This window comes from Phascolarctos cinereus, unplaced genomic scaffold, assembly GCF_003287225.1.
Source record: "Phascolarctos cinereus isolate Bilbo 61053 unplaced genomic scaffold, phaCin_HiC Scaffold_726;HRSCAF=1367, whole genome shotgun sequence".
NCBI classification, from domain to species: Eukaryota; Metazoa; Chordata; class Mammalia; order Diprotodontia; family Phascolarctidae; genus Phascolarctos; species Phascolarctos cinereus.
Window position 1 is genome coordinate 386,374,568 of NW_027556098.1, and position 16,167 is coordinate 386,390,734.

The 16,167-nt window shown below is 46.2% G+C and overlaps 1 protein-coding gene across 2 annotated transcripts in view; it reads right to left on the bottom strand.

Moving 5' to 3' along the window:
- KAZN (kazrin, periplakin interacting protein) overlaps positions 1-16,167 on the bottom strand; it is a 586,537-nt gene that overhangs the window by 151,502 nt on the left and 418,868 nt on the right. The window lies entirely within an intron of this gene.

Genomic DNA, 16,167 nt, shown 5'->3' on the forward strand with positions numbered 1-16,167 from the left:
AAAAGCATTTTGTGAAGCTCAAAATCTTAAGAAATTAGTTATTCTGTAACAATCCATGACTTAGAAGGCATGATGGTATGGGGACAATCTCTGCCTTTGGACAAAGAGGATCTGGGTTCAAATAAGATGCTTCTCCATGGCTGACCTTGGGCCTCAGTTTATTTATTCATCTGTAAAATGAGGAGGTTGGGGTAGCTAGGTGGCGAAGTGGATATAGCACCGTCCCTGAAGTCAGGAGGATCTGAGTTCAAATCCAGCCTCAGACCAAACACTTACTAGCTGTGTGACCCTGGGCAAGTCACTTAACCCCAATTGCCCCCCCCCAAAAAAAGAAGAGGTTGAACTAGAAGCCTCCTGAGGGCTCTTCCAGCTCTGGACTTAGGATTTAATGACTTTTTAAAAGCACCTCACAGCAAAACATTACATGGCTTGTACAGTTTTCTCTATCTCCTTTGTAATTCAGTCATGTGTGACTCTCCATGATCCCATTTGGGGTTTCCTTGGCAAAGATCCTGGACTGGTTTGCCAATTCCTTCTCCACGTCATTTTACAGATGAGGAAACTGAGGCAAACAGGGGGAAGTGACTTGCCAGGGTCACACAGCTAGTAACTGCCTGGAGCCAGATTTGAACTCAGGTCTTCCTGACTCCAGGCCTGGTGCTCTGTGCACTCTGACACTACCTAGATGCCTCTTTCTCTTCTCTCCTCTTAAGAATACTCCCCATATTGCTGCCACACAATCTCAGTCCTCCTTTCAGGAGGCAAAGAAGCTCAGAATTTGTTCAGGAACACTTTCCCCCTTGTGTTCCCTTTTAAGCCACAGAGCCCCATCATCTCAGAGCAAAGAAAGACTTCCAGAATCTTAGAAATGGAAGGGACTTTAGAGGTGCCCTCATCAGAATCTCAGGGCTGGATGGGGTCCTCAAAGATGGCCTAATGCACAACTTTAATTCTACCACTGGGGGTGGGGGATAGGGAGGGAGGACGATTTACCTCACTACAAAGCTACTCAGTGGGAAGGCTGGGATAAAAACCCAGTTTTTCTGAAAGGAGGCAAGTAGGGTAAATGGAGTCCTGGCCTCAGAGTTCAGGAGTCTCAGGTTCAAAACCTGCTGCCTCTGACACATATTAGCTATGTGATCCTGGAGAAGTCATTTACTTCCAGGTTCCTCAGGCAACTTCCTAGGATTTATCTGCAAGGATACCATCTGCAATCTGAATGAGTGAAGGGACTTCTTATACAGGGAGATTCCCAAGCAGATGAAGTCATAGATCTTAAGATAAAAAAAAAATCTAGGGCTAGGAGGGGCCTTAGAGGCCCTTTAAGACCCACCTTTTCATTTTACAAATGATGAACCTGAGGACCAGAGAGATCTAGTAACTTGCTCAGGGTCACACAGCTGAGATGTATCCAAGTGGGATCTGAACCCAGGACTTCCTCCCATACTACTTCATGCTGGATTTTCTCCGTGTTCTTCACTCCTGGTCCTGGACTCTCTCTATTACGTTATAAAAATTAGAGTTTTCTGTTTCTTTTCAGCATAATCCCCATAGGCCCTGGAACAATGTTTTCATGCTTTCTGAGTGACTGACCTGAGAAGTTGGTTGCTGCATTCATGGCTAGGCTGGCTTTCAGGACCTGCATTCCTTCCCTTGGTGGTGTGGTCCTGCTCTATTGTAATGCTGGTGTGGGCGGGACAAGAGCTTTGCTTCTCATTTCCATAGTCTTGTGAAAGATGTGGCTGAGCCATCACTTTGGACCTGGGGCATATAGTCTGGGCCTTAGCAGCATTAAAGCCATGGTCTGCCATGACACTTGCTAAAATCACAGAACCTAGAGCTGAAAAAGACCTTGGAACAGAGAATGTCAGAGCTCGGAGGGCACTTAGAACTCAAGATGTCAGAGCTGAGAGGGCCCTTAGAGCCCAGGATGTCAGGGCTGGGAGGATCCTTAGAGCACAGATTGTCAGAGCTGGGAGGATCCTTAGAACACAGAATGTCAGAGCTGGGAGGATCCTTAGAACAAAGAATGCCAGAGCTGGAAGGTGCCTCAGAGGTTATTCAGTACAGACAGAGAAACTGAATTTTCTGCAGATGGTTTTGCAGATGGAGAAACTGAAATACATAGAGGGGAAGTGACCTTACCATGGTCAGAGAATTTAGCGGCAGCTAGGTGGAGCAGTTCAAATCTGGTCTCAGACCAAACACTTGACATTTATTAGCTGTGTGACCCTGGGCAAGTCACTTAACCCCAATTGCCTTTAAAAAAAAAAAAGAAGAAGAATCAGAATTTAAATCCGGGTTTGCAGAGTCCAGGTCCCAGGCTCTTTCCCATGGCCACCCTCAAGCCTTCCTGGCCCAGAGGAAATGCAGAGGCACAGCTAGGCCTGTAGGTGGATCAGGTGGGTCTCTCTGGATTTTTTAAACTAAGGCCTACCAACCCCCAAGGGCGGCTGTGGATAGATTTCAGGGCATCTGTGAATTTCAATGGGGAAAAAATGGCCTATTTATCTTCATTAACCTCTAACCAATATTTAGTATTTGCGTTAATTATGAATGTAGGCAATGGATCGTTCTTCTGAGAAGGGGCCCAGAGGCCCAAATGCAACGTCATCCACAGTATAAAAAAGGTGAAGAATCCCTGGACTAGAGCATAAAATATAATGTCAGGATTTAGAGGGGAGTCAGTGAAGATGCCCCTTCTAATGTGACTTTTGTAAATGCCCATATCTTTTAATCACGGTAAAGGACAATGGCTGCAGCAGGAAGGAGTGGGTTCCTCCGCACTGGTGGGCTGGAGGACTATCTGTCCTCCATGGGAGCTATAATGAAGTGGGGATTCCTTTTTAAGTGTATGTTGAACTAGGTGGCCCTCCCAGAAACACCTCCAAGTCTTTCCCTGTTCTAAATAAAGCCTATCGTCCATTCATTCTTTCCTTCATTCAACAAACATTGATTTGAAGAGTAGCTAGGCCCCAGGTTGGGATCCAGGCCTCTGCTGCTCCCTTCCTCCAGGGAAAGGGTCCCCCCCCTGCACATGGGCTCCTCAATTCCTACTCCCTCCCAAAAACACCAGTGTCCTCTGGGCAAGGCTTTCTCTGTTGTCCCTCAAACTCTAAGGCAACGAAGCCCATCCAGTTCAGCACTAATTAAGCACCTATTGTGTCAGGTCCTTCCCCTTTGATGTTTAAGTCATTTCAGTTGTGTGACCCCATTTGGGCTTTTCTTGGCAAAGATACCATAGCGGTTTGCCATTTCCTTCTCTAGCTCATTTTACAGATGAGGAAACTGAGGCAAACAGGGTTAAGTGACCTGCCCAAGGGCACAGTTAGTAAGTGTCTGAGGCTGGATTTGAACTCAGGAAGTTGAGTCTTTCTGACTCCGGGCTCAGAGCTCTGTGCACTATGGCACCACCTAGCTGCCTTGGCCTTTGGTACAGAACATTCTTAAGAAGCCTTGAGCTGTGAGGGTGACCCATGCTACAGATATGCCAACCATTATTGTTACTAAAGGTCCACTAACCTGTACGGGAATCGGAGGCCAGGAATCTTGTCCGTCCTCCCCTTTCCCCTCAGAACCATACCAAAGACATTCCAGGTAGCTGAGGGACAACAACCCTTTTCTTAAACACCTCCTTGTCTTCATTTTTCCCTCTCACAAATCCATGTGAAAATTCTGCTCTTCTGGGGTCACTTGGAAGTGAACCGTGAGTTGCTTCTGTCTCCATGTCACTTAGCTACCATCTAAGTGCCCTGTCAACTCATGGACCAGGCAGCTTTCAAACTCATGTTGTGATGGAAAGAACACTGGCTTCTGAGTCAGATAACCTGGTTCAAGTCCTGTCTTTGGCACCTATTGCTGGTATAACTTGGGCAAGCTACTAGACCTCAGTTTCTTCATGCATAAAATGAGGGAGCAGAACTAGGTGATCTAGGACTATGTCTTCTCTTGCCCTAGGCTGGACATTCCATTATCTTTTCCTTCAGAGTAAAAAAATCTGGCCTTTTGTGAGTCCAGATGTGGTCAGCACCTCCTCATGTCACTATAAATATTAACCCAATGTAAACAGCCATGCACCATGCCTAGGGAGGAAATGTATAAATGCTGTCAGCAATCCCAATAACTCTACATACAGTAAGTGCTTAGTAAACATTTCTTGAATAAATAGGATCATAGATTTGGAGCCAGAGGGGACATTGGCAGTCACTTAGTCCAGCCCCACTCATTTAACAGATGAGAGAGAGATGAAGTTATCTGACGGAGGTCATGTTAGAGTGCAAGCCGCAGAAGTGACTGACCAATCCAAGGTCTCTGACTCCAAGCCCAGCGCCCTGACCACGACGTGTGCCTCAGTACCTCTGATGACAATAGGGTAAGCCTGGATAACCTCCCCATGGGAGGGGGAGCAGAATGGAGACTCTGCCTGCGGGCCTTGGGTTCTAATCCCCCTCCCAGAATGGTGTCCTGAAACCTAATGATATTGATCATGAAGGAGGCTCCGGTCTCATGGATGGAATTTAGAGCTTCTCCTAGGACAGATGAGTTCCTTCTCCGAGGGCATAATCCTTAGCAGTCACCCCTTTGTAGCAGGAAGGCCATCTGAATTAGCTAGAGGCAAATAGGATTTCTGCCCCTAGCACCCCTGGAAATTCCCATGATCAGCTGGGACTTTTCCTGAGGTGGCCGGCAGCCATGAAGAATACCAAATTCCCTGGGCTCTGGGTAAGAGAGGGAACAGGTCATTCTCCTTCACTGAGCCTGCCCATCTGACACTGTCCAGGGCCTCTCCAGGGAACACAGAATTCCTCAAATAAATCAGAAGCAGGAGAGCATTACAGACCCCCAGGGAGGAGGGACGAACATTCCACTGGCCAGTCCTTTGGCTGGCGGAGTGGGGGGGAGGGGTAGGCAGTGAAAGCTGAGAAATGCAAACATGCAATTAGGGAGGAAAAACCTTCACTCCCTTGCCTGGTGAGGGTCTGGTCCTGGACAAAGAAATGTGTTTCCTCTGATGCGGTCAGAAGGCTATCATTTTAGCTGTGAAAGCACAGGCTAGCACTGTGCCACTGGATGGAGGGGTCAGAAGAACTGGACTCAGGTGCAAGCTCAGCTGCAGTGGGAGTGGAGTACAGCGGACAGCGGCTGACCTCTTGCTGACTACACCTGAGACACTGATTGTGGACCAAATTGCCTCAGTTTCCCTACTTGTAAAATGAGGGATAATAATACCTAGAGTACTGATCTCAGAGTGTTAAACAGGCTTATGTTTCCACAGGTAGAATAATGCAGAGATTTAAAGAACAGCTCCAGGAAGTAGTACACTGTAGGTGGGCTCGGGCTTAGAAAAGAAAAGGTAAGTTGATGGTTCCCAAAAGACCCCAAAATCAAGATAAGGGTCAAGCCAGCTCAGACCAGTTAGGGTCAACCTGAGGACAACTGAAAAATGTTAGTGCGCCTGCTTAATGAGCTTCATTACTATTATCTGACACACCCCGAATAAAATTAGAGCCTCATTAACGAGTGATGGGACGTATGACAAAGGGAGGGGGAACATACTTGAGCATATCAAGCGGAAACACGTAAGGAAAGGTGTAACCTGGGAAGGGATGGACCAATCCCGGCCTGGGAGGTTTCGTGCCAAATTCAACTGCATAAAAGCACACTTGTCCTCGCACTCAGGGCCCACCCCGAGGGGTGGGGCCCGCTTCTGGCCAGAATCGTCTAAATCCTCTGGACTTTCTCTGTAATAAATTTTCTTGATACTAAATTTTTGGTGTCAAGCCCATTTCTAACAAGAGGTTTACAGTAAGGCTCAAGTGATCTAACTTAGGTAAAAGCGCTGTGTCTTTTAAATACTAATAATAGCTAGCATTTATAAAGTAATTTAAGGTCAGTGAAGCCTTTTGGTTTGTTTTCTTATTTGACCCTCACAAATACCTGTAAGGGTGGGTACTGTCGTTTCTTCTTGCAAGGTCTCAGTTACCTCCTCCAGAAAATGGGTGGGTGGGTTTCAGGTCTATTCTGGATCTCCTCCTATGAGCTAGAAGACGCACTTGCCCAGGCATGACTAAGTTTTTCATTTGTGGCTCTGGCAAACCAGGCTGGTCGTGATTTTCCAGCTGGGTCTAACAGCCCTGAGTTCTGGGTCAGGTCAGGCCTCAGGATTTCTCTGTGAAAAGATATCTCTACCCTTCCCTCAAAAACAGAGCAACAGAATGGAGGCTGAATAGTGCTTCTGGGGGTGGGGAGGGAGTGTGGATTCCCTCTCCCCTCATCCCTAACCCTTACACTGATCCTCTCTCTCTTCCTACTGGGCCCTCTCTTGCGAATGGCATCAAACAAGATTGGGAAGTCTGGGCCAGGACTCATAGCCCAGGGGCCGGAGCAGCTGGAGATGCCATTGGCGGGAGGCTGGGGCTTGCATCAGTGCCCTGGAGTGCAGAGGAACAAAAGAGGGGCTGAGTCAGGGGTGTGGCTGCTGTGCCAGTGAATCCTGTCAGACCAGCATCTCCCAATCGATTCCTGGAGATGTTTTCTTGTAGCAGAAACTCATTCTCAACAAATGCTCAGCAAATGCCTAGTATGGAAGATAAAGTAAAAAACAAAATGCCCCTTGCTTTCAAGGAGCTTACATTCTCCTGGCTCAGGGAGGGGACTCATGTGCACAGATAAATCCATTCAAAGTAAACACAAGGTGACTTTAGTGAGGTCTAAATGTGCATATGCCTCTTGACTGTAGGCTGGTAAATTTTGGGACTAAGTCACTGGGAGTGGCCAGCTCTCCTCAAATCTTAGCCTCAGACATTTAAAGCAGGAGGCAATCTTCAGATAGATGGTCCAATACCCTCATTTTAGGATGAGGTCCAGCAATGTTAAATGACTTTACCCAAGGCCACACAGATGATAAACATCAGAGGCAACATTTGAACCCAGGTCCTAAAAGTCCAAAACTCAATGTTGCTGACACTGTAGCGCACTGCCCAGGCATGCATGTTTCATTCTTTTCTCCTCCCTTCCGCACTTTTCATGCCTCACCCCCGTTCTTCACTCTCTCCCATTCCTCCTTCCCCATTCTTTGTCTTTTCAGTACTCCCCTGCTTCACTCTCTTTCCTCTTACCACCTCCCTGATCTTCTCTTTCTTTCTACATTCCACCACAGGGCCATCTCCAGTCGTCCTGATCTGGATCTGGCCATTGGACCCGGATGGCTCTGAAGGAGAAAGCGAGGCTGGTGACTTTGCACAGCCCTCCCTCACTGTAATCCAATTCACTTGCATGTCGTGGCACCACCTTCCTGATGTTGTTCATGGTACAATCCACGAACAAGTAACAAGCAAGACAATAGCATCAACAGTCATTCCATTAACTTGCCCAGCTACCCTGGGCAAATTCACTTCTCTGGGCCTGAATTTCCTAACCTGTAAAAATCCCAGGGTTCAACTAAGGTCCCTTCCAATGTTCCATGCCTCCATCATTCAGTTCAAATATTTATTAAGCGCTTGCTGTGTGTAACTGTTGTTGTAGATGCTGGGGATATGAAGATGACCGGTGATAGACCTTGCCTTCAGGGAGCTTCTAATCTAGTCAGAAGGAGAAGAGAGGCATGCAAAATAAACTCACAAAGTGCCAGACACACAGGAAGGCTCCACAGGGAAGGAGTCACTTTTAAATCAATAGGGGTATCAGAGCAGGGGGCACTTGAGCTGGGCTTTAAAGAAAGAGGATGATTTCAGGGAGCGAGTGAAGGAGGAGCCTGTTTAATGCTGCTGCAGGCCACAGAAATGAGCAACAATGCTGTTGTTATTATTATTAACCAACATTTCTATTAACACGATAAGGTTTGCAAACCACTTTACCTGTATTATTTATTTATTATACAATACAGTAACGTTATTATATTACATATATTATTTGATCCTTACAAACAAAACTATCACTCTTTGCAGATGATATGATGGTATACTCAGAGAATTCTAGAGAATCAACCAAAAAAACTTTAGCATAATGAACAATAATAAAATAATGAACAACTTTAGCAAAGTTGCAGGATATAAAATAAACCCACATCAATCATCAGCATTTCTATATGTTACCAACAAAACCTAGGAGCAATTGATAGAGAGAGAAATCATATTTAAAATAATTGTAGACAATATAAAATACTTGAGAGTCGGAACTATATGAACATAATTACAAAACACACAAAAAAATTTAACACAAATCAAGTCAAATCTAAACAACTGGAAAAATATCAATTGCTCTTGGGTAGGCTGAACTAATATAATAAAAATGACAATTCATTTGATCCTCATAACAACCATGAAAAGGAGGTGCTATTATTATCCCCATTTTACAGATGAGAGACTGAGGCTCAGGGAAATAAAGTAATTTACAGAACTGTAGGACTATGGATTTAGAGCCAGAAGGACCTCAGAGGGCATCAAGTCCAATTTCTTTATTTAACACTAAGGAAACTGAGGTCAAAATAGGTTAAGTGACTACTCACGGTCACACAGCTAGTAAGTGACTGGTATGCCTGACTCCAGGGCCCTTAGAACACAGAATATTGAAGCTGGGAGGGCTCTTAGAACCCAGAATGTCAGAATGGGGAGGGTCTTTAGAACAGGGAATGTCAGAGCTGGGAGGGGTCATAGAACACAGAATGTCAGGACTCGTCCAAATGTCTCATTTTATAGATGAAGAAATTCAAGTCTGAGAAGGTGAGCTCATAAAACACAAAATGACACAGGGGGAGACTGAGTCCAAGTTCAGTGCCAGACCACAGCGACCAGCAGCTTGAGGCCTGCTCCCAGGCAGAGAAGGAGTGAGGGGAGGCTGCTGCAAGAACGGACTCAGCAAACCTCTCGGGCTTGGCAGGGGTCTGCTCCAAAGCCAGCAGATCACACAGCTGGATCAGCACCAATGACACATGTTACTGAAACGCCTCCCCAAGACACCAACATTCCCGTCACCTCCTGTCTCTGGGCCCAGAATCAAAGAGCCTGGCTTTCCAGGACAGCTGCTGCAGCCTTCCAGGACTGCCCTGAAGCTTTAAGGCGGGCTGGAGTTTGGAATGCAGGGAATGAGGCATCTCCAGGGCATGGTCATCATTTATTTATTTATTTATTTTAAAAGATGCTTTGGTGGCTTGTCGAATTCTGATGTCTCAGAATACCTCAGCTCCCTCCACGGCAGGCAAAATGCCAACAGGTCAATCCCTCCTTCTGCCAAAGAGATGGTGCCTGGGGGAATGGCAGGTTAATCTTTTTTTTATGTTTTTTCTTTCCTTTTCTTACGCCATCACTATCACTTCACACTGACTCAACCCACCTCCACCCTCCCTTGTAACAAATAAGTACAGACAAGCCTGAAAAATTAAAGAGCAGACTGTAGTTGCGGAGTTGTTTCAGTCCTGTCCGACCCCATTTAGGGTTTTTTGGCAGAGACTGGATTAGTTTGCCATTTCCTTCTCCAGCTTATTTTACAGATGAAGAAATTGAGGCAAACAGGGTTAAGTGACTTGCCCAGGGTCATACAGCCAGTAAGTGTCTGAGATTGGATTTGAATTTACAAAGACAGTCTTCTGACTCCAGGCCCCACAGCCCCACCTAGTTGTTCCAAAATGAATGGATTAATCTTCTTAAAACAGCTTTGCATATTTAGCTCCTCAGCTCAAAAGCCTTTGATGGCGGTCAATTGTGTAAAAGTCCAAACTCATTAGCTTAGCATTCAAAGTCCTGCCAATACTTCAGGCCTCCTAGTGCTAGACAGGAAGCTTAGAGAGGGGCCTGGAGGGGGAGGGAGGTCATTTCCAAGGCCACAGAGGTCAATAACAACCATACTCCTATTTCTATAGACTTTAAGCTTAGTGTTTTCTACCTTCTCTTAGGATCATTTCAACAACCCTGTGACATGGGTGCCATTTTACAGATGAGGAAGCTGAGGCAGGTAACTTGGGTCCTGCAGATTCCCACTACAGCCTGGGGCCACTCTGCTCCAGCTTGGCCTCCATTTCCACATCCGGCCCTCTTCCCTCCTTCTATGCCTCTCCATTGTCTCCTGTCCTGCCACTGTAGCCAAACCCGACACTTCTCCACTGCCCACCCAGGCTTGGGCTGGTCTCCATACCCAGAGTTCTCTTTCTCTCCTTCCTAATCATTTAAGTCTTGTTCAGCCCCATTGGGGTTCAGGTTAAATCCGGCTTCTTCCATGAAGCCCTCCTGGGATGCTGGGAAGTAGGGAGTAGTCTCTTTGTTTTCGGAGGCTGACTTTCTTTGGGCTTCCTTCTAAAAGGACTCTCAAAATTGAGATCTGACTTCTTACCTGCTTCCACAACTACACAGTAAGCTCCCTGAGGGCAGGCCTCACATCTTATACCAGTCCATGTGCTCAGTCAGGGGACAGTGTCTCAGGGGCAGCAGAGACTCAGCAATGCTCAGTGTGGTGGTGACTGGGTGACTGACATTGATGGTAATGACTGAGCACTGCCTCAGACCGGATGTGTCCTTTTGGCTTCAAGGACACTGGCTGCTCTTGGGGAGAAGCAGGAAGCTAGAGACAGCAGGCGAGGGGAGAAAGGGCTCCAGGTTTGGAGATGGAAGATACACACTGGAATCCTGACTTTATTTCCCAAATAACAGTGTGACTTTGGACAGGTCATTTCACAAGTGTCTCAATTTCTTCATTTATTAAAATGAGGTTGGCCAGATTTGACATTCTATGACCTATGGTCATTCTCCCCTCTCTCCCTTCATCCCTCCCCCCATAGCTCTGCAGAGTCTGTATTTAAAGCCTGATATTCTAGTCTACTAGATCTGATATTCTATTCCCTAACATTTATTGCAGTTCTGACACTGTGCGTTTTAAAATCTCTTTATATGCTCTTATATCCTGTGTTTCTAATGTTCTGGGTTTCAAGGTTCTTTCTAACTCTGACATCTTTTGCTATAACACCCTGACTAGTTCTGATGTTCTATGCTCCCTCCTAGCTCTGACATCCTGTGTTCTAATGGCCCTCCAGCTCTGACATCTGTGTTCTAATGGCCCTCCCAGCTCTGACTGACAGCGGTTCTTTGTTGGCACAAAGGTTTCTGACTCTTCCTGTCTTGTAAATCCTCTCCCAAAACCTGCTTACTCAAGCCTGGCTCACCCCCAGTGTGGGGTTGGCTGCCTCTGTCAACAGTGGAATTCTTAGAGGGCTTTGTTTCCTCTGTTGATGGGGATACTAGCTGTTAACGGGTGTTGCCCAAATCTGCTGCTGCTTGGTGGCTCCCTCTCTCCTAGCTTTTCTTGTTCTAGGCTCATATGTTCCTGTTGACACCCAAGCCATGCTCTGCCCACATCTGACTTATTCTCCAGGTTTGTAGGTGGTAGGAAGCAGGTGAATGCTTCTCTGGATCCCAACCTTGGCTGGACTCCACAGCGCTGATCCCAGGGCAACACCAACCCTGATACAGGCTAGTGGAAAGAGCTCTGGATTCAGATTCTGAGCACCTGGGTTCAAATCCTGCCTCTGCCTACTTACTAGCTGTGAGCCTTGGGCAAATCACTTTATTTTTCTGGGCCTCAGTTTCCTTCATTATAAAAACAGGTGGTTGGACTAGATCAATTATCAACAAGCATTTTTAAAGGATCTCTTCCGAGTCAGGGCCAGGCACTGGGCATTGGACAAAGATAGAAATGGTGCCTGCCATCACAGAGCTGACATTCTAGACAGTCCCTCCAGGGAACCTTCAGCTCTGATTCAACAACCCACAGCAAACATCCTCAACCAGAGGGCACAAGCTTTCCTTCCTGCCTCATCTCCTCCTTAGCCTGACCCTCCCTGGGGCCCTAGCTCAGGTCAGCTGACAAGAATACCAAACCACTATTCAGAATACCTAGGACCCAATCTGCCGCTTAGTAGGTATGGATCATTGGATAAGTGGCCCGAGCTTTCTGATTATCTATTTCATCCTCTTTAAAATGGGAAGGATAGACAGCTAGGTGGCGAAGAGGAGAGAGCGCTGGGCCTGGAGTCAGGAAGACCTGAGTTCAAATCCAGCCTCAGACACTTACCAGCTGTGTGACCCTTGGGAGGTCACAAACCCAGTCTGCTTCCTGTAAAATGGGAATAACGGTAGCACCTACTTCCTAAAGTTGTGAGAAGCAAATGAGATAATAACTGAAAAGTACTTAGCACAGTGCATGGCACATTGTAGGTGATATATAAATGTTAGCTGCTATTATTGTCATCTATTATTATTACCATCATCATCATCAAGATGGGGAGTGGGAAGTGTTCTGAGGGTCTGGGAAAATATCAATTATAATCATTATCATTAATTACAATGACTCGTCTACACCCGTTTTTGTTGTTGATTTTGTTGTATGACCTTAGATTAGTCATTTAATTTCATCTAGTCCAATGTACTTCTTATAGCTGGGGAAATCAAGGCCCAGATAGGTCATATATGTTTAAAGACTAGAGGTCTTAAAGTAACCTTGGAAGACAGCTAATTTACCTATCCCCTCATTTTAGATTCCTCATTTGGTAAATGGAGATTTTTTGGGGGGAGGATTCTCAGATCTGTGATTTTGCACATGTTGGGAACTCCTGGTGTGGAAATCCCCCTCCCTGGTACAGGCGGGCAATCCGTCTGAACCTGATAGTCCCAGAAAGTTGTCAAGGGCACTGAGGGGTTAAGTGATTCACCCAGGGTCATACAGCCAAGGTATATTAAGGCCAGAATTTGAAGCCCTCTATATACTGTCTTGTTGCCTCTACCTGACAGCTAAAAAGAATAATAGCTACTTTACAGGTTTGTTATGATGGGGGTAAAGGATCTTTATGTGGCTTTGACAATGATCAGTTTTTTTTTAAAGAATCAAACTTGTGATTTCATCATTGTGGAGAGAAAAGATAATATCGTGGTGATTATTACTGCATTTGGAACCTGAAGTCTTACATATGCTCCTCAGACATTGGTTTTCTAGACAGCCGAGGACAAAGAACTGTGCTTTCCTGTGCCAAGATTTCCCCATTCATATAAGAAGAGGGAGGACTGTGATCATGCTTAATGGGGCTAGAAGACCTAAGATCAAATCCTGGCTCTGCTACTTCCTTCCATAAGTAACCTTACCTCTCTGGGCCTCAGTTTCCCCTAGTTGTAAAATTAGGCAGTTGGACCAAGTGGTCTCTAAGATCCCTTTCAGCTCTGGCTCTCAGTGAATGGCATCTCTGAGCCTCAGTTTCCCCATCTGTAAAAAAAAGGCTAGATGACCTTTAAGGTCCCTTCCCAATCTCAGCTGATGGTTCTATGATCTATAATTTCTTTAGAGAGGAGTTTAAAGGATGAATAAGTAGTACTTACAAAGAATTTAGGATGTAATTTAATTATGATCTGCTTGGTGTTCTGCAGCAGAAGCCATCGAGCCTCTTAATCCTAACCTGCAGGGCCAGCCCTATCCCTAGATGTCTTCATGACCATGATGACACAGGCAATGTGGTAATAAGATTGGAATCTGTGCTGGGCTTAGAGTCAAGTCCCTTGACTGAATTACTTCAATTCCCAAGACCCCTAGTCAACTGCTCTGCAAAATGGGGATAAACCACAGCTGCTGTCCTACCTGTCACACAGAAAGAATTTTACTGTATTTTACACACTGGAGGTGCCAGTATTAAGACAACTTCACTGATGGCCATGTTCTGGCCGAGCCTCGGTTGTTGGTTTTGCTCTGGTTTTGTGGCTGGGCCTTGGTAAGCAGGCTATTAAGGTGTTCTTTGTGACCCTGCCCACCCCTGACTTCTTTTCTTCTGCCCCACCCCCCAGTGCCTAAGTCCCTTCCTGGATATTTGAGTTCTGGGAAATGGACCAACCTCCTTCCCTTCCATTCTATCATACAGTAGAAAATCCTGTCCTTGCATCTCAATCCCTGTCCCCTGCTATTAGTTGAATTGAGTTGATGCCAGACATCCTGTCTGCTGACAGGCAAAAAGGTATAACAGAAATAGCAGGAGGTTTGCAGGCAAGGGTCCTGGGTTTGAATCCTGACTCACCTACTTAGTAGCTGTGTGGTCTTGGTTCTCTCTGGACTTCAGCTTCATGAAATCCAAGATCACACAGATCTAGAAAACACTCCAAAGGCCATATAGTCTAACACCATACCCTCCTTCAATTTACAGGTGGGGAAACTGAGGCAAGAGAGACAAAGTGACTTGTCCGAGGTCAAACAGCTCTAGTAATGAGCAGGGTCAGAATTGGAACCCAGAACTCTAGCATCTAAATGAACTGCTCTTTTCCTTTGAGTTCTCGTGAAAGCCACAGTCTCAGGATAGTTAAGTAACTTAACCAAGGTCAGAGAGGAACTAAGTGGCAGAACCAGAATTTGAACTCAGGTCCCTTTAGACCCGATGCCGTGTTAGGACACCACACAGTGCCCTCAGGGTGACGCTCCCCAGTTAGTGGATTTGGACTAGGCTTTATAACTCTACACTGGGGAGCACCCAGTGTGTTTAGGCAAGAGCAGGCTGGTTACTCTCTGCCTCTTCCCTTTGCTCATTCCCTTCCTTTCCAGGAAGAGCCCAGGGAATAAGGACTTTCTCCTCCTCCCAGCTGCATAGGGCATGCTGGTGCAGACCTGAGAGGCAGAGAACAGGGCTGAGGGTTCTTTCCGAGGTTAATTCCATGGAGAGGTTTTGCGGTCTCTGGAATCAATGCTGGGAAAGGTTGTGAAAACAGCATTTGGCCGACGCCCGCCTCAGTCCCTGCACTCTGGAGGCTCACAGAGCTCAGTGAGCAGAGACTGCTAGCTCACCCCACCCAGCGCCAGCCAGCATTTCCCCTGTGGGAGAGTCTCTGGGGCTCTGCTCAGACTGGTCTTGAGTGTTTCCAGAAAGGGATGCTTTCTCTGCTTCCTGGTGAAGGCTATCCTAGAGCTAAGGAGAAGCTGAAACTACAAAGAGGCCCAGCAATGGTCTGCATAAGATTGTGGAGAAAAAGCTTTTGTAGATGGGCAGGACTATGGGGCCTTTTTAATAGTTCTCAAGCAGGCATGAAATCAGCAGACGGCGCAGAGGTGGGGGAGATAACTAACACTGGGGTGGCAGTCTCACTGGGCTAGAATGAGGGACTGACTGTAAAATAATGAAATTTAATAGGAATAAATGTAAAGTTCTAAGCGTGGGCCCAAATAATCAACAGCACAAGTACAACATGGGAGAAGACTTGGTTAGATAATAGATCACATGAAAAAGACTTGAAGGAGGGGGTCTAGGTGAAGTTATTAGATTGCAAGTTCAATACAAGCCAATGGTGAGACACAGCAGCCTCCGAAGGTCACATGACCCTCAATGGCATGAAGTCCCAATAGCCAAAGAAATGGACATGATTGTCTCATTTTTCTGTGCCTTATTCATACAACGTACCTAAATGACTGTGTCTACATCTGAGCCCCATACTTATAAAAGATATAGACAAATTGGATTTTTTCCTCCTGAATGGATGATAACAGTGACTGACAGTAAAGGAACTAAAAAACATGCCAAGCAAAGAAAAGCACCAGAATCCTGGGATGATGGACAGTGGTGAGCTGGGGTCAAGCCCTGAGAGGAACTCACCAGCTGGGACACGGTGGAGAAAAGGAGGGAAATCAGACCAAAACACAGTGGAGAGAGGTGGTGACATCTTGTAGTAGGGATGCCAAGGTGAGGCTGCTGGTGGCGGGAAGGAATAGGGCATAGGAGGCCAGGGCAAGAGCCCACTCTGACACACCATCTAGTTAGCATCCAATTTTAACTAGTTAGGTATGATAATGGTAATGACAGTACAATGTCTGGCACACAGTAAGCGCTTAATAAACGCTTGATCTATGAGCTCTGTTGTGGTTATGTCACTGAAACATTGCAAGTGCTTTCAGAGCCTTTGGGACAAAGGCTCAATTGCCCTACCTTAGTTTCAGCTTTGGCTAGTGCATCAATACTCAAGTAGACCTATTCCTTGAGAAAGAGGGGACAATATAAAACATATTCTGGCAACTGTCCGGTTGAGACCTCACATCCTGCTCCGTGGGGGAGCTAGAGGGATTCTTGCAGTCATGCAAATTCAAACCACAGCATCCCATTCCACCCCAACTCTGCCTCGGAGCCATTCTTACGACTCAGAAGTGGCCCCTAGCCTCTTCCAGACA